The sequence below is a fragment of the Carassius carassius genome, chromosome 37 (genome assembly GCF_963082965.1).
Source record: "Carassius carassius chromosome 37, fCarCar2.1, whole genome shotgun sequence".
Classification (NCBI taxonomy): domain Eukaryota; kingdom Metazoa; phylum Chordata; class Actinopteri; order Cypriniformes; family Cyprinidae; genus Carassius; species Carassius carassius.
In genome coordinates, this window is record NC_081791.1 from 27,065,917 (window position 1) to 27,081,374 (window position 15,458).

Here is a 15,458-nt window from a genome sequence, read left to right on the forward strand (position 1 = left end):
CTGAAATAAAATAATAATAAAAAAAATATTTCAGTCAGTTGCCTTGGCAACATTTGTCTTTTATATAATATATACTGTATATATAATTTATCTTGAAGTATTAAAATAATAGTACTATAAAGATCATTTAAAAACTAAATAAAGAAAAAAAACTAAAACCTTAACTAACATTAAAATAAAAACAGAATATATATATATATATATATATATATATATATATATATATATATATATATATATATATATATATATATATATATATATATATATACATATATATACACATATATAAAAAAGAAATTCTTAATATTAATAAGAACTATAATCGTATCTTAGTGATGCTAAAATAACCTTATAACTGAAATAACCCTGTAATATTAATCCTAATATGTTTTAGATATAAATTAAAACTAGACATAGGAAAACTTACAAAAGTATGCAACAAACTTTAATTAAATCTAAATTACAACAGAAAATCTAAAAATAAAAACGAACTCATATTTATAAAAAACTTTATTAATATGTCAGCAATACTAAAATATTCTAATGATTAAAGTAAACCTGTTAAAGCAACCCTGTAAATATATATATATATATATATATATATATATATATATATATATATACACACACACACACACATGGAAAAACAACAGCAATAAAATAACTAAATCTTCAACTACAGATAAAATGAAAACAAAAACAAAAACTAATTCATTATAATACCTGATATATATTATATAACCTATAATAGTTTTGTGATGATAGTAAAATAACCTAATAACTAAAATAACTAAAATCATCCTCTGAAAATTATCTTTAATCCAATTTTATGAAAATAAATAATGCAACACAAGTATGCTGATTATGCAAGTATAATTTTTTGCAAATTGTTTAAAACATAATGCCATGTTGTCTTTGTGTGTTCAGGTTCAGTCTGCATGTTTCTGGCCTCTGGTCTAAAGGCAGATGAATATTTAGTGGATGTTTAATAATGCAGAGCTGCTGCAGTGATAGGAAGGCCTCATTTATGTATCTGTCTCTCATCTCTCTCGCTGTCCGGCCTGTTTGGTGTGTCACAGATGACCGGCTGTTGTGAGACTTGACAAGACAGAGGCGTGATCGAGACAACACTCATAAATCCAGCATGAACAGGTGATTTTCCGCTCTCTCACCGACCAACCCGCGTGGAATATTGATCCTGTCATGAATCCTGACGGAGCAGGGCTGCGTTTCAACACATTTCAAAGTATTTCAATCTGCTACCAGTGTCTATCATACTCTTCTGTGATTCTGATGCATGATAACTGTACACTAGAACTTAAAGTACAGTTGATGGGTAAATGTGTACAAAATACAACAAACAAAACTTCAGGTATAATTGCATAACAATTTGTGTGTGTGAGTGTGTGTGTGTGTGTGTATATATATATATATATATATGTTGGGGCAGAGCTGACTGCTACCAACCACGTCCATCGGTGGCTGATAATGGACATTCCTTCAGATATGAAGGTAAGCTACGAAATAATCTGGGGGCTCCGTGCGGTGGTCCCCAGACGAATAAGTAGTCGTGGACCAACAGCGGAGGTCTATCAGGTATGGAGGGACTAGTTGAGTGGCATCACTAGATTCGTTGCAAAAACTCCATTTATGCCAATGATATTCTCGACATGGCGAGTACAGTCCGCCATCAACTAAGACTGCTGCCTCCACTGCTCTGTGGGTAGTCTTCCGTGAGCATTCGTTTCCTCAAGACAATGCCGCAATGGGGACACGCGAGAGGCAGGATCAACAGAGAGAGACCTGGCAGCCCCCTGCAACTCCACTGTCCATCTGGTTGTCTAGAGTTTATCTCCTGCCACTAGATATTGGATTCTGGAGTGAAGCTGTGGAGATAGGGTTTGCGCACCTCTCTTCTCAGATCAATCCACTCTCTGCGTATGCTATTACTTCACCGTACAAGTCCTTCGGCGATAGGGTAAATGTGACGGAGGCAGGTCTTGGATCAGACTGGCAGCCTTTAGCATGAGCCCTGCACGGAGGCGGCACAAGAGTCATGGTCTTTGTGTGGATGGGTTGGAAGAGCGTCCACCTTCGGTAGCTTCATGTGTGACTGAGCAGCCCTCTTCAGGGTCCGCACTGCTCACCCCCAATCGGGGGGAGGGTCTAGAAAAGGTGACCCAAACATTGCCTGTTCCCTACACTCCAGGGCGGCCCACCGCTGTCGTCAAGGCATCCCATTACGCGGTCGAAAATATAAATCGAAACTATTAATTTTGGCTACATGGAACGTACGCACACTTCTTGATGTGCAGACTGGAACTGACCGGCCACGCAGGCGCACTGCCCTGGTTGCGAGCGAGCTTAACAAATACAACATTGACATTGCAGCTTTGAGTGAGACCCGACTCGCAGGAGAGGACTCGCTAATAGAAGTCGGGCAAGGATACACCTTCTTTTGGAAGGGCCTTCCAGAAGATGCCCGCCATCTATATGGAGTAGGTTTTGCCATTAAAAGCAGACTGCTACAGAACATCCCAGAGTCTCCTGTGGGAATCAGTGAGCGGCTGATGACTTGGCGCATTCCCCTTGCGAAGGGTCGCTATGCAACCTTGATAAGCACTTATGCACCAACTCTGGATGCTGAAGAAAGCATCAAAGATGGCTTTTACAAGTCTCTTGACAGAGCTCTTCACAAAGTTCCTCACACTGATAAACTTATGCTTTTGGGAGACTTCAATGCCAGAGTAGGCACCAGCAACATGCTCTGGCCTGGAGTAATCGGGAAACATGGTTTAGGTAACATGAACAGGAATGGCCTGCGACTCCTCTCCCTCTGCTCTGAGCATAAACTGGTGATAACCAACACAACTTTCCAAATGAAAAATAAATACAAAGCATCATGGATGCACCCCAGATCAAAACACTGGCACCTACTGGACTACATTATAACCCGGCAACAAGATCTACATGAAATCTCCATCACCCGAGCAATGCGTGGGGCGGAGTGCTGGACAGACCATCGGCTGATCAGATCCAAGATACACCTAAAGGTCCGACCTCAACACGCCAGGCAACAACCCTCAAGACGGCTCAACACTCGAGCTTTAAAATATCCTGACATCACTGCATCGTACCGTCGCTGCTTGGCTAGTAACCTTTCCTCCACTATCACTCATCCCCTACACAATACATCTGAAAGTGCATGGGCTAACCTTAGCTCAGCTATACAACAAGCCGCTTCCGATACAATTGGTTTCACCTCTAAACGTCACCAGGACTGGTTTGACGACAGCTCCCTTGAAATACTCAACCTCATGGAGGAGAAGCGTAAAGCCCTCTCTGCCCACCTCTCCAATCCACAATCTCCCTCTCTACGCTCACACTGGAATAAGATCCGTGCTGAGGTTCAACGACGGCTTCGCATAATGGAGAATGACTGGTGGCTTAGGAAAGCCCATGAAATTCAAGGTTATGCGGACACCAACAACTCTCAAGCTTTTTACGATGCAATAAAATCACTATATGGACCCCAAAAACAGGGGTGTGTACTGGCTCCAGTGATCTTCAATCTCTTCCTGGCAGCAGTCACCCTCCTCTCCCGCAGTTCCCTCATCCCCGACGATGGTGTTTGCCTACAGTTTCGTCTGGACGGGAACCTCTTTAACCTTCGCCGCCTGCAAGCCATCACCAAGACCACCACCACCACAATTCATGAACTGCAATACACTGATGACTGTGCCCTCCTAGCCCATAGCCCTACTGCACTGCAGCACACACTGGATGTTGTATGCGCAGTCTACCAAGCTTGTGGCCTACGAGTCAACATCAAAAAGACTGAGATCATTGCACAGACCAAGGCCCCCATCCTTACACCTCCTGAATTCTACATCCATGGCACACCAGTAAAGGTTGTTCAGCACTTCTGTTACCTCGGAAGTATCCTAACACCCACCTGTCTCATAGACAACGAGATCCAGGCACGCATAAACCTCGCCTCCTTTGCCTTTGGTAGACTTTGATCTCGAGTCTTTGCTAATAAAGATCTCCGTACCTTCACCAAAGCGGCCGTCTACCAGGCAGTCTGTGTTTCCACCCTGCTGTTCAGTGCGGAAGCTTGGACTCCCCACCGCAGGCATATCCGGTGCCTTGAGGGCTTTCACATCAGATGCCTCCAGCTCATACTAGGTGTCACATGGAAAGACAAAATCCCCCATGCGGACATCCTACAGCGCACTAACTCCAACAGCATGGAGGCAACCGTTGCTAGGCGGCAACTGCGATGGGTTGGACACGTTATCCGCATGCCCTCCCACCGTCTACCCCACAGGTCCTCTATGGGCAGTTATACGCAGCCAAAAGGAGACCCGCAGAAACGTCGCTACAAGGACCACCTCAAGTCGACCCTAAAAAACTGCAGCATCAACCCTGGAGTCCTGGAAACAACTGCTGCCGACCGCCAGGCATTGAGCTCTGCATGTGGTCTGGGGGCCCAACTGATCGAATCACATCGTACCCAACACAGAACTGTGCTACGTCAGCGCAGACACCAACGCGCCCAGCCACAACTACACCCATCCTCAGATTCAGCACTCACATGCCCCGACTGCGGCAGGACATGTGGCTCTCAGATTGGGCTTTATAGCCACCTTCAATGGCACCGCCGACAGCAGCGGCTGCCTCAACACTCCAACAACACATCCTAGAAGTGACGTCATCTTCGAAATCGATGGACTGCATAAGAAGATACACACATATATAATTTAGAATTTTAAATAATGTTATATTAATATATTTATATATGTATTAAATACAAACTGTAATATATTTATATCTATGGTTAAAAAATAAATAAAGGAATAAAATTACAAAAACACTACAATTAAAATATAAAAAAGAGAAGATAAAAATAAAAACTATTGAAAAACATTAATAAAAACTATAGTTGTCTATCAGAGATACCAAAATAACCTAATAACTAAATGAACCCTAATACATTTATTATTATTATATTAATTTATAGAATATATTAATATAATAAATTAATGAAAACTTTAGAGATATTTAAAAAAATTAATTGAGAAATAATTTATATAAAAAAAAATGAAAAAAGCACTTAAAAATACTAAAACTTAAACATTAAAATTAAACCAGAAAATATATTTATCTAAATATTAATAAAGCCTACTATCACAATGATACTAATTTAACTAAAATAACCCGGTTTATATATATAGTTTATGCTGTATATTACACAAGTTATTGATTGATTGATTGTTTGATCGGTGGATTGATTGCCATAAGATGCATATGATATATAGATTTGTTAAGAAAGTATCCTACAGAAGAAAACAAATCTTTATGGTCCTGAATACAGGCTTCCTTCTTTTATTTGATTTGGGGTGAAATATGAGCTGTCAACGTTCTTGACAAGTTTCAAGTTAAATGTGCGACATGAATATGTATGTGTGCGCACATGATTATGCAAATATGAGCTGTACATGCGCATTTAATTTTCCTCTCCAACCACATGACGTTCATTTTCTGTGGTGCGTGGTGAAGTTAATAGTCTAATATGCAGATTTGTGTGTTATTGTTTCCACAGTAATGAATAACATGCATATTAACAGCTTTGGAAATGATGCCAATGCCAAACTTTTAAAGAACAAAAACATGACTCATTCAGAAAACATTGTGATGATGACATCACAACCGCGAGCTCATTAACATATCTAACCCCAAGAGCTCAAGTCTTAAAGGTACAGCGGCCTATTTAATGAGTAGGTTAGAAAGAAGGTGGAAAATGTTCATAAATCTCAATTACACTGGAATAAAAAAACTGACGTAGGATTTTGATACATTTTCACTCTAATTGCTACTGGATTTCACAATTAATTACAAAAAAAGGCAAGTAACAGCAAATTTTGACATAGAAAGATAAAACATTCTTGAATAATTATTTTAATTCTTACTTTGAAAATAAATTTTTATATTCTATGAACGTTTTGCTTCCTAAAAACCTGACATTGCATGAAATAATGTGATTGAAATCCATCCATGCCTTTATTTTAGGGTATAAAAACCATTTATATTTAAGAATCTGTGAATTTTATCATGCATAATGAGTACATGTGCAGTGAAAAATAAAGCCAGAGACCTTTACATCACACACGGCTCTCAAACAGCACCAGGGTTCATACTTTCAGCATAAATCTACCAAAGAGAGCTGTAGAGGAGGAATGATAAAGGAGAAGCGAGGGAGGCAGCGAGCGATATTTGCATGTCACTTCCTGTTTTAGTGTATTCTAAACGAATGGTTACTATATCAACCTTGTCAAATGTGATTCTGTGAACCTGTGGTAGGTTTGACCCCTGAAAAGTAACCTTAAAGAGTCTTGAAAGCTGTGTCCTTGATTATATTCTTTGCAGAAATAACATTGTTCAGCAGCTCGCAAATCACCATATGCTAATATCTCGGCCTACAAGGGCAGTTTTTGTGCTCTCGTTTTAGTTCAGCAAGTAATGAGTACACATTTAACTAAGTGCAGATGTTTCTGGTGAAGCGGCGGAGATAAGAGAAAACAAGCAGAAGCTCTCAGTGTAAGTGACTTTACACTGTAATACAGAATACATCTCAGACTAACAAAGAGAGGCTGGAGTCAATGAATCATTTATTTTTAAATGTATATCTTTATACATTCATTAATTATTAATAAAAAATTAGATATTTATATATTTTATATGTATAAGATCCATGTAAATTTTTTGCAACATTTCTTTTTAATATCAAGTAATAGTTAATATTAACTTAAATATGAAGTTTGTGTGGTTTAAAATATTTATTTGAAAAAAATATATAAAATATTTTATATAAATATTTAAGTAGTGTATTTTTTTAAGCATTTTTAAGTAATAGATAATGTAATTTTTTTAACTATTAAATATAAAGGTAATTGTATTTGTGTATGCGTATATATATATATATATACACATATACACACACACACACACACACATATACACATATAATTGCATAAAATTGTATGCAAAATATGTTTACATACTAATATACTGTATATGTGTATATATTCATATATACATAGTTTTTATATATATTTTAAAAGAAATACTTAACACACACATATGCACTCACATACACTTGAAGAAACTTTGCTTTTGGAAATTTATAGCTTTGTGTGATAGAGCAGTATTTTGTTGTTACATTTCTTAAATTCACCACTTGTTGTGTGTGTGCGTGCGTGTGTGTGTGTGTGTGTGTATCTCTTTTGATTGACATCTCGAGTCATTACAAGAGTGTATGTCTGAGCACCTCTGAACTACATCACTGAGTGTGTGTGTGTGTGTGTGTGTGTCAGTCTCAGCTCTGCAGGCGCGGGTACGAGGTGACGGTGTGTAATTGAAACAGGTGTGAGAGGTCGGAGGGGGTGTGGTGTTAACATCTGCTCAGGGGGCAGAGCCAATCAGCATCCACACAGCAGGAAAACACAAACCACTTCAAATCCACCTCGCAATCTGAGCTACTGTAGTGCTGCTCAGGTCACGGCAAGGGCACTGGGAACAGTGCTGTTATTCATTAAAACTAAACTATTAAACTTAAAACATAATATGAAATTTTGCCTTGGCATTTAAATGAAATAAAATAAGCTTAGTTTGAAGTATTAAAATTGCTAAAACTGCAGTCAGAAGAAATTGAAGCTGTATGGACATTTTTTAAGTTCCAAAAAAAAGGTTACCTTGGCAACTAACAATAATAAACAACAAAATAAAATAGGTTTATTTTGAAGTATAAAAATGACTAAATGTAAAATTAAAATAAATTGTAAAAATAAAAAATATTATAAAGTAATAGTAATAAAAAATATTACTGAAAATATTCAAAATATTACATAAATAATACTAAAATAAAACTGATCAGGAATAGATATCACTTCACAAGAAGTTATCAAGAAAATTTTATATAATAGAATTAGATTTTATTTTTATATTTTCAGGCTTCGCTTTACAATTTTAGTTATACATATTTATAGTTATACTAAATTTGTTAAGTTACAGTGTTTGTGTTTTTAATACTTATTGGTTTTCTTATTTTAATACTTCAAGTTCATCTTAGCATAAATGAAAATTTAGTCTTGGCAGCCAGCTTAAATAAAATCAGGGCTTTTAATTAATTATTTTATTTCAGTTAACATTTATTTTATTTAAAGTAATGAAAAACGTTTTTTATAGTTTAGTTTTAGTTAACTATAATAACCCTTCATCAGCCTCACAGCAGCACCTCTGTAATGTATGCATATACTCATATTTTATATTCATATATACTCATATACTCATATTCAAGTCATGCTTATTTGTATATTGCATTTGTAAAGTAGATAACAGTTCATGCTACTGAGCTCTTAAACATTGCATGATACATAAATAAATATGTAACTGTATAATACAAATTCATACATAAGAACATAAGCCAAGAATTGCTATCATTATTGCTTAGCTACAAAAGTGAACAGACTTGTAATTTTTGCTGTCAGGCTCCAAGGGTCACGCAGGTAATCAGGTATATGAACGTCTGATAAGACTTCCACTGGAAATTCAATTAAAAGCGGTGCGATGAGGAAGAGTCAGGCCCCGCTTATCAGGTTTGACACAGACAAATGCAAAATCACTCACTTTTCTGAACTTGAGCATTAGTGTTGTGGCTCTCCTGACCTGTCACGTGACTTTAGTAGACAATAGGACTGATGTGCAAATCAAGAAGAAATCACTAGCAAATCACTACACAAATTATCTGATTACCTGCATGAGCCTTATTATCTGATTACCTGCAGGAGCCTGACAGCTAAAATCACAAGATTTAATAGGTGCATTAAGATCAAAATCCTTTAAAAAACAATGCATTGTTGCACGGCATTCTCTGAAGAAAACATGCAGTGCTGCCTATTTAATTCATTATTCTTCTCACCTTTTGGAAAAGCTTTGGCATCTGAGGCCTTAAAATGCCATCTGCATTGACCGGCCCTGATACACTGGTCTGTCTCTCTTGTTTTCCTTCTGTCTGTCTGATCTAAATCACTTTTGTTCATCAGCGTGCCAGCTGTAGCAGGATGCCCCGTCTAATAAAGAGAAGAGATTGAAAATTGGGAGGTTAATGAAATTTTTCTAAAGTGTCCGTCTGGCTTTTTAAAGGCAGATTAAATCAACCCCGGCATAATTAGAGTGAATTGACCTGTGAAATGACAGCGTCTCTCCTCAGTTAAGTATTGATAAATAGGTTGAAGAGATTGGCAGAGAGAGAGAGAGAGAGAGAGAGAGACAGAGAGAGAGAGAGAGAGAGAGAGACAGAGACAGAGAGAGAGAGAGAGAGAGAGAGAGAGAGAGAGAGAGAGAGAGAGAGAGAGACTGATTAACATCTGCTGTGACCTGCATGAATTCAAACACTCAAAGTTTTCTCTAAGTTTTGCTCTTCCTGTCTTTCAGAGCTGCTACATTGAGAAACTCAATGCAAAGAGTTAGAGGTTTGTTTCAGAAAATGAATATGTTTCTAAAAAAAAACTTTGCATATGTGTCATATTTGATCCACCTGACCTTTATGACTAATATATTCTGATACACTGAGAATATTGAGGATAAACCTGCTTTTACCAGTTTTATTCAGAGGCCCAAATTAAGTATAAATATGCAATTTGGTGCATATACTGATATTTATTTAGACAATAAGTGATGAAATTCTGATGCTTGTGATGTAAAAGTAGAGCAGATATAAACTGATGTAAATATGAGTCTGTGCTCTATATCTCCAGTAATGAGATGAGATGTAAATGATCCGTACATATAACACAGTGACTGAGAGCTGCAGAAATCAAGTCTCCTCAGAAGATGTGAGATGTTCTGGAGGCTTGTGAAGATCATTCCTCCGCTGAGGAACAGAGAAAGTAAAGCTTCTGGAAACAAACGCTCCTCAAAAGATCCTGAGGATCAGATTTGAGACTCTAAAACATGATTGATGGAGAATCAAGTAAAGCTGAGCTGCTTCAGTCCAGGAAGAGTTCATCTGGAGATATCACTGACCTTACTGACCTTTACTTGATCACAATCAGGAAAGATTTCAGCTGAAAGACACCTGAAGCCAAAACAACCAGTTTTTAGCAAAGTTTTGGTTTATTTGTTCATTTAGAGGCCTTTAAAAATGTGCATATCAATTATGATATCACTGACTTTATATTGTAAATAAAAGCAATTTATGCTAATTTATAGAAATTTTCAAAAAGCAATTCCTAAGTTATATCAGTTCATTAGAATAACTCTATAGAATAACCAAGCAACTTCCTACATAATTAAGAATTCAATTAAAGCTAAATAAATATTATTAATGGAGTGATATTAAATATTATTCAAATAAAAAATCCAATTATTAACAAATATATTATTAAAATATTATTAATTTAGAATCCACAAATGATTATCTATCTAAAGTTATCTATGACAAAGAGAGGTTCTAAACACCTATAATTCATTAAAAAAGTATTTAAAAAATTGAATCAATTATTTATATTTTTATAAAAAATATTTATAAATATTAGATAAAAATCGTACATTTTAAAAAAACTAACAGCAAGAAATGACTAGATTGTAGAGATGTTCAGATTTTAACACTAAAACTACAAAATGAATAATTTAAACTATATAGAAATATTTTTTGAAAGTGATAACATAGCAAAAGCATATAACACAGCTACAATTTAAACTAAAGTATAGTTATATAAAATATTCTAGATGATTCAAACTGTTATGAATATTATATAAATACTACAAAAATATACTAAAAACTGCCAGTTAACTGGGAAATTTTACATACTTTAGTACAATTAAAGTGAAGCCAATAATAGCACAAATGGCTCATTCATCTAATTTGAATAAATTATCTTTAACAAAGAGAGAATCTACATGTTTACTATACAATTAAGAAAAAGTATATCCTTAAAAAAATACACTTATGCAAGTAAAATATACTTGCTATAGTCTACTTGTAGAGTTATTTGTTTTCTGCTTTCACTTCTTTTTCTTCTCCCTTGCTTTAGTTTCTTTATCACACAGCAGGAAACACTGTGTTTTGTGGATTACTGTTATCAGAAGCACGCCAACAGCCCCTCATTCATATTGCTAGTCAGCACTCGCTTTAATCTGTGACCGTGCACACTGTTCTTCTGTTATTGTTTTTATAGCTGGTCTACATCTGCAGTACATTCACAGCTCAACAGGCGCTTCGGGGGGGGGGGGGGGGGGGGGGCTCGTAATTCACCAGCGTGCACTTATGATTTTGTTTTCACAGCCACCTTCACTGTTTTACAGCTTGTTATTATGCGATGGCCTTTTCTTCTATTCTCTTCCTCTGTCTCTCCGTGGTTAGTGACACTGCGCAAAGTGAAACGTAGCATGAAAATCTCATTAATATGTAAATGAGAGCAGTGTGTGAAGTCTGGTTTAAAGTGCTTAAGGCCGCGTGAGTCCCGTTTGAGCTGACACATTAAATCATAGGTGTTCATCGGCGGACACGTGTTGCTCTTAATTACAGCAGGTGTGGCGTACACACAAACACAAGTTACATATATGTGTGTAATTGCACGACAAAACTGAACATGAAATGAAGATGCAAATGAGTATAAATAAATGATGCTTTACACTTAAAGGAACAGTTCAACCTAAAATGAAAAAATTGCTAAAGATTTACTCATCCTCAGGCCATCCAAGATTAGGATGAGTTTGTTTCTTCATCAGATTTGGAGAAATGCTGCATTGCATCACTTGCTCACCAATGGAAGTGAATGGGTGCCGTCAGAATGAGAGTCCAAACAGCTGCTAAAAACACCACAATAATCCACGCATCACTCCAGTCCACCAGTTAACATCTGGAGAAGACAAAAGCTCTGTTTGTAAGAAGCAATTCCATTTTTAAGATGGATTTGAATGGTTTTGGTTTAGTTTTTGCTTCTAAATGTTCAATCTGTGCAGATTCAGACGTGGTGAGTTTTTCCACAGGAGAAAGCAATATTTTACGTTTGATGTTAAAAACATCCTAATGTAATCCTAAGAATGTGTGTATTACTTGTGGATTATTGTGATGTTTTTATCAGCTGTTTGAACTCTCATTCTGACGGCACCCATTCACATCCATTGGTGAGAAAGTAATATAATAGCAAAATTTATCCTAATCTGTTCTAAAGAAGAAACAAAGTCTTTTTTTACTTAGAAAAATGTCTTGTTTCATATATTAAAATGTTTTTTATGCATTTTTTTATTATGTTTATGCATGTTATTGTGAATATATATATTAATTTTGACCTTGTAATTTGAGTAAAAAATCATAAGTTATTCTTCTAGTGAAACGTCTTTCATGGTGACACATGCAGAACTTCTCTAGTCATTTAGGGAGCACATTTTCAACTAAAAGCAGAAAACTATTAATGCGTTGAAAATACAAATTTTTGGAAAATGGGTTTCAAAGTGACAACTAACGTCTTGCCCTGACACGCAAACAACATTTTGAGTCATTTTAGATGGATCCATGTGAATTCGGAACGTTTTGATAATGATATTGTCTGTATGCAAAACTTTTCAAAAGTGCAAAGTTTTTAGCACAATCATTGTTGTCTCAACTTCCCATAAATCCCTGCATCATGTAGTACTCCTAAACCCCGCCCCTTTGAACTGTTTCACTTAGATGTATATCACAATATTGGTGGAAATTTCACTACTTAAGTTACATACAAATTTAAAAATTGATAAGGCATCTGTTTCACAATCTTAAACACACACCTCTTAAAACTTCATGTATATATATATATATATATATATATATATATCCTTATGTCTCTGTGTTCCAGGTCCATCTGTTGTTTAAGCGTGTTGTTGGGTTACAGTGAATCATCTCATCCTCTGTTGTTAATCTCTGATAATAATTCACCCCTGATGAATTTGCAGAATTGCTTGTCTGAGGAACCACTGAGGACGGTGTGATGAAATTATTTTCTCTCTCAGTGCTTTTCCATTTTCTCCGAGATAAATTGCATGTGTGCGCCAGAAGGCTACATTTCTCCACAGATCCACGTGGCTATTTCTGATTGCCTGCTGGCGAGAAAGAAACCAATTCTGTTCTTATTAGCAAACAACCCTTCCACAACATTATAAAATCAATACATATTAAGCTATTCCATTAGCTGAGCTTTTTTTCCATTACTGTGGAAAACAAATCTCCAGAATAGGTTTCAAAACGAGTTCCTTGTTCCGTTTCGGAATGTTGGAATCCGTCAGTTGTGGAGAAGATTGAAAATTCCTCACTGATGTAACGCAGTGAACCATTTGACCTCTACATCAGGTCAGCTGTTTGGCGGGAATGAGGTTGCCATGGTCACTGAGTGGATTCTGGCGGTAAACAACGGTTTGTTGTTCTGCTCTTTCTTTCGCTAGCAGAGACTGAACTCAGATTATCAGTCTAACACCATCATGAAGCCTCGATAATCACTTGTAAATCACTTTAATGACCCTGTGAATCAAAAGAGTTTTATGCTGCTGTGTCAGCTTTGAGCTTGTCTACATTCAAAAAAAGATTTTTGCTGCTTGTTCATTTTTGTTAATCATAATGCAATAATTTTTTTTTACATAATTTCACAATTTTATTGCATTCAGTCAATGAACTATGCAATGCATATGCACATTCTTGATTATTAAAAAAGCTGTTTAGAAAGAGAATGGTGAACCTCTGGGCATTCACTAATAAACAACAAAATCGAATGTAGTTCAATATTACAATAGATAAACAGGGCTGCACAATTAATCCGAATAAAACAGCAATTGTAATGTAGCTTGGTGCGATTATAAGGGTTATATTAGTTAACTAAAGCTGAAACTAAAACCATAAAAAATGTAATAAAAACTGAAAAAACAACCTACAAAACTTTTAATGTCAAGGCAAAATGTATTATTTTAATTTAGGTTGATTTTTGATTGAATAACTAAAACTGAAATAAAATGTATAAAAACTATAGAAATATATATTACAAATGGCAAAACACAAAATCACTAAAACTTTAACTAAAATAAATAAATGTAATATTTCCCCATATTCTCTTTTGAGTATAAGCAATCCAACATGAGATTGAATGAACATCTGATTGAAATCTCTCTGTGTGGATACACCGGCAAACAAGTGACTCAAAACTTCCCGACAAAAACAGCAGCTCACTTCAACATATGATTTTTTTTTTCTATGAAAAGCTTTATTTGGGTAATCTTTATTTGATCTGTGAATCAATTTAAATGTTTTTTTTTTTTACTTCATGTAACAAATAAATTGTTATTTCTCTCTTGCACAAGCAACAATTACAAACTAAAATAAAAATAAAAAAATTCAAGTGAAACATCTGAGAAGCAAGAGTTTCGTTCTTTATTAAATCTCATTGAGAAACATCTGAGATATGAATCTGATGTTGTTTATGATTTTACACACACAGCAGCAGGTTGACATTTTGAAGCTCTTCCCTGCACAACCAAAACATTTACTTGTAAAGCAGGTTGAGTTTATTCTGGAGTAGAGTAAATGCAGCACATTCAGGAGGGAATAACACAGTCTGTGGGTTCGAGGTGTTTTAAAGGGTTGTTTTGTCAGCGGCGCACCCCAATTACCTTGATTCCCTTCCCTTCGCCCAGTAACGATGATAAATGGCCAACCGCAGAACGAAACCACTTACCAAACATTATTTGATGAATTTGTTTCACCTCTTCCCAAACCTCAAGAGCGTTTGGCATTGATTCCCAGCGTTCCAGCTCTTTAATTGCAGTGTATTTCTGCTGGATTTAGATGCACTGACCGCAGGCTTCATCCATATCACGCACTTTCATCTTTTCATTAGAAAACTGGACTGAGCTCTTAACTTCAGGTGATATCCATCCATTACTTCATTCTTCTTAATTAAAGCATTTGGATTTGCCAGATGTAACTGATACAGTCATATTTGATCTTAACTGAGTGACATAATAATCAATATATGCTGTTCATATATCTTTACATTGTTTTACATTTTTTAATATATAAAATATAAAAAAGTAAACATTTTATTAGATATAAAGTTACACATACATTATTCATTTTTACTATTATTAATTATAATCAATATTATAAATAAAATTTACAATGAATATATATATATATATATATATATATATATATATATATTCATTGTTCTTTTTTTATACAATTTTCAATAATATAAATAAATGTCCAGTTCTTATATATTATAAAAACTGAATATATGTAATATATATTATTATTATTTCATGAAATATGTTTTTTATAAATCTAATATTAAATATTATAAAGTATATAAACCAAAATATAGCAGATGCATAAATGAATGTATCATTTTTAATCATTTTAAATAAAA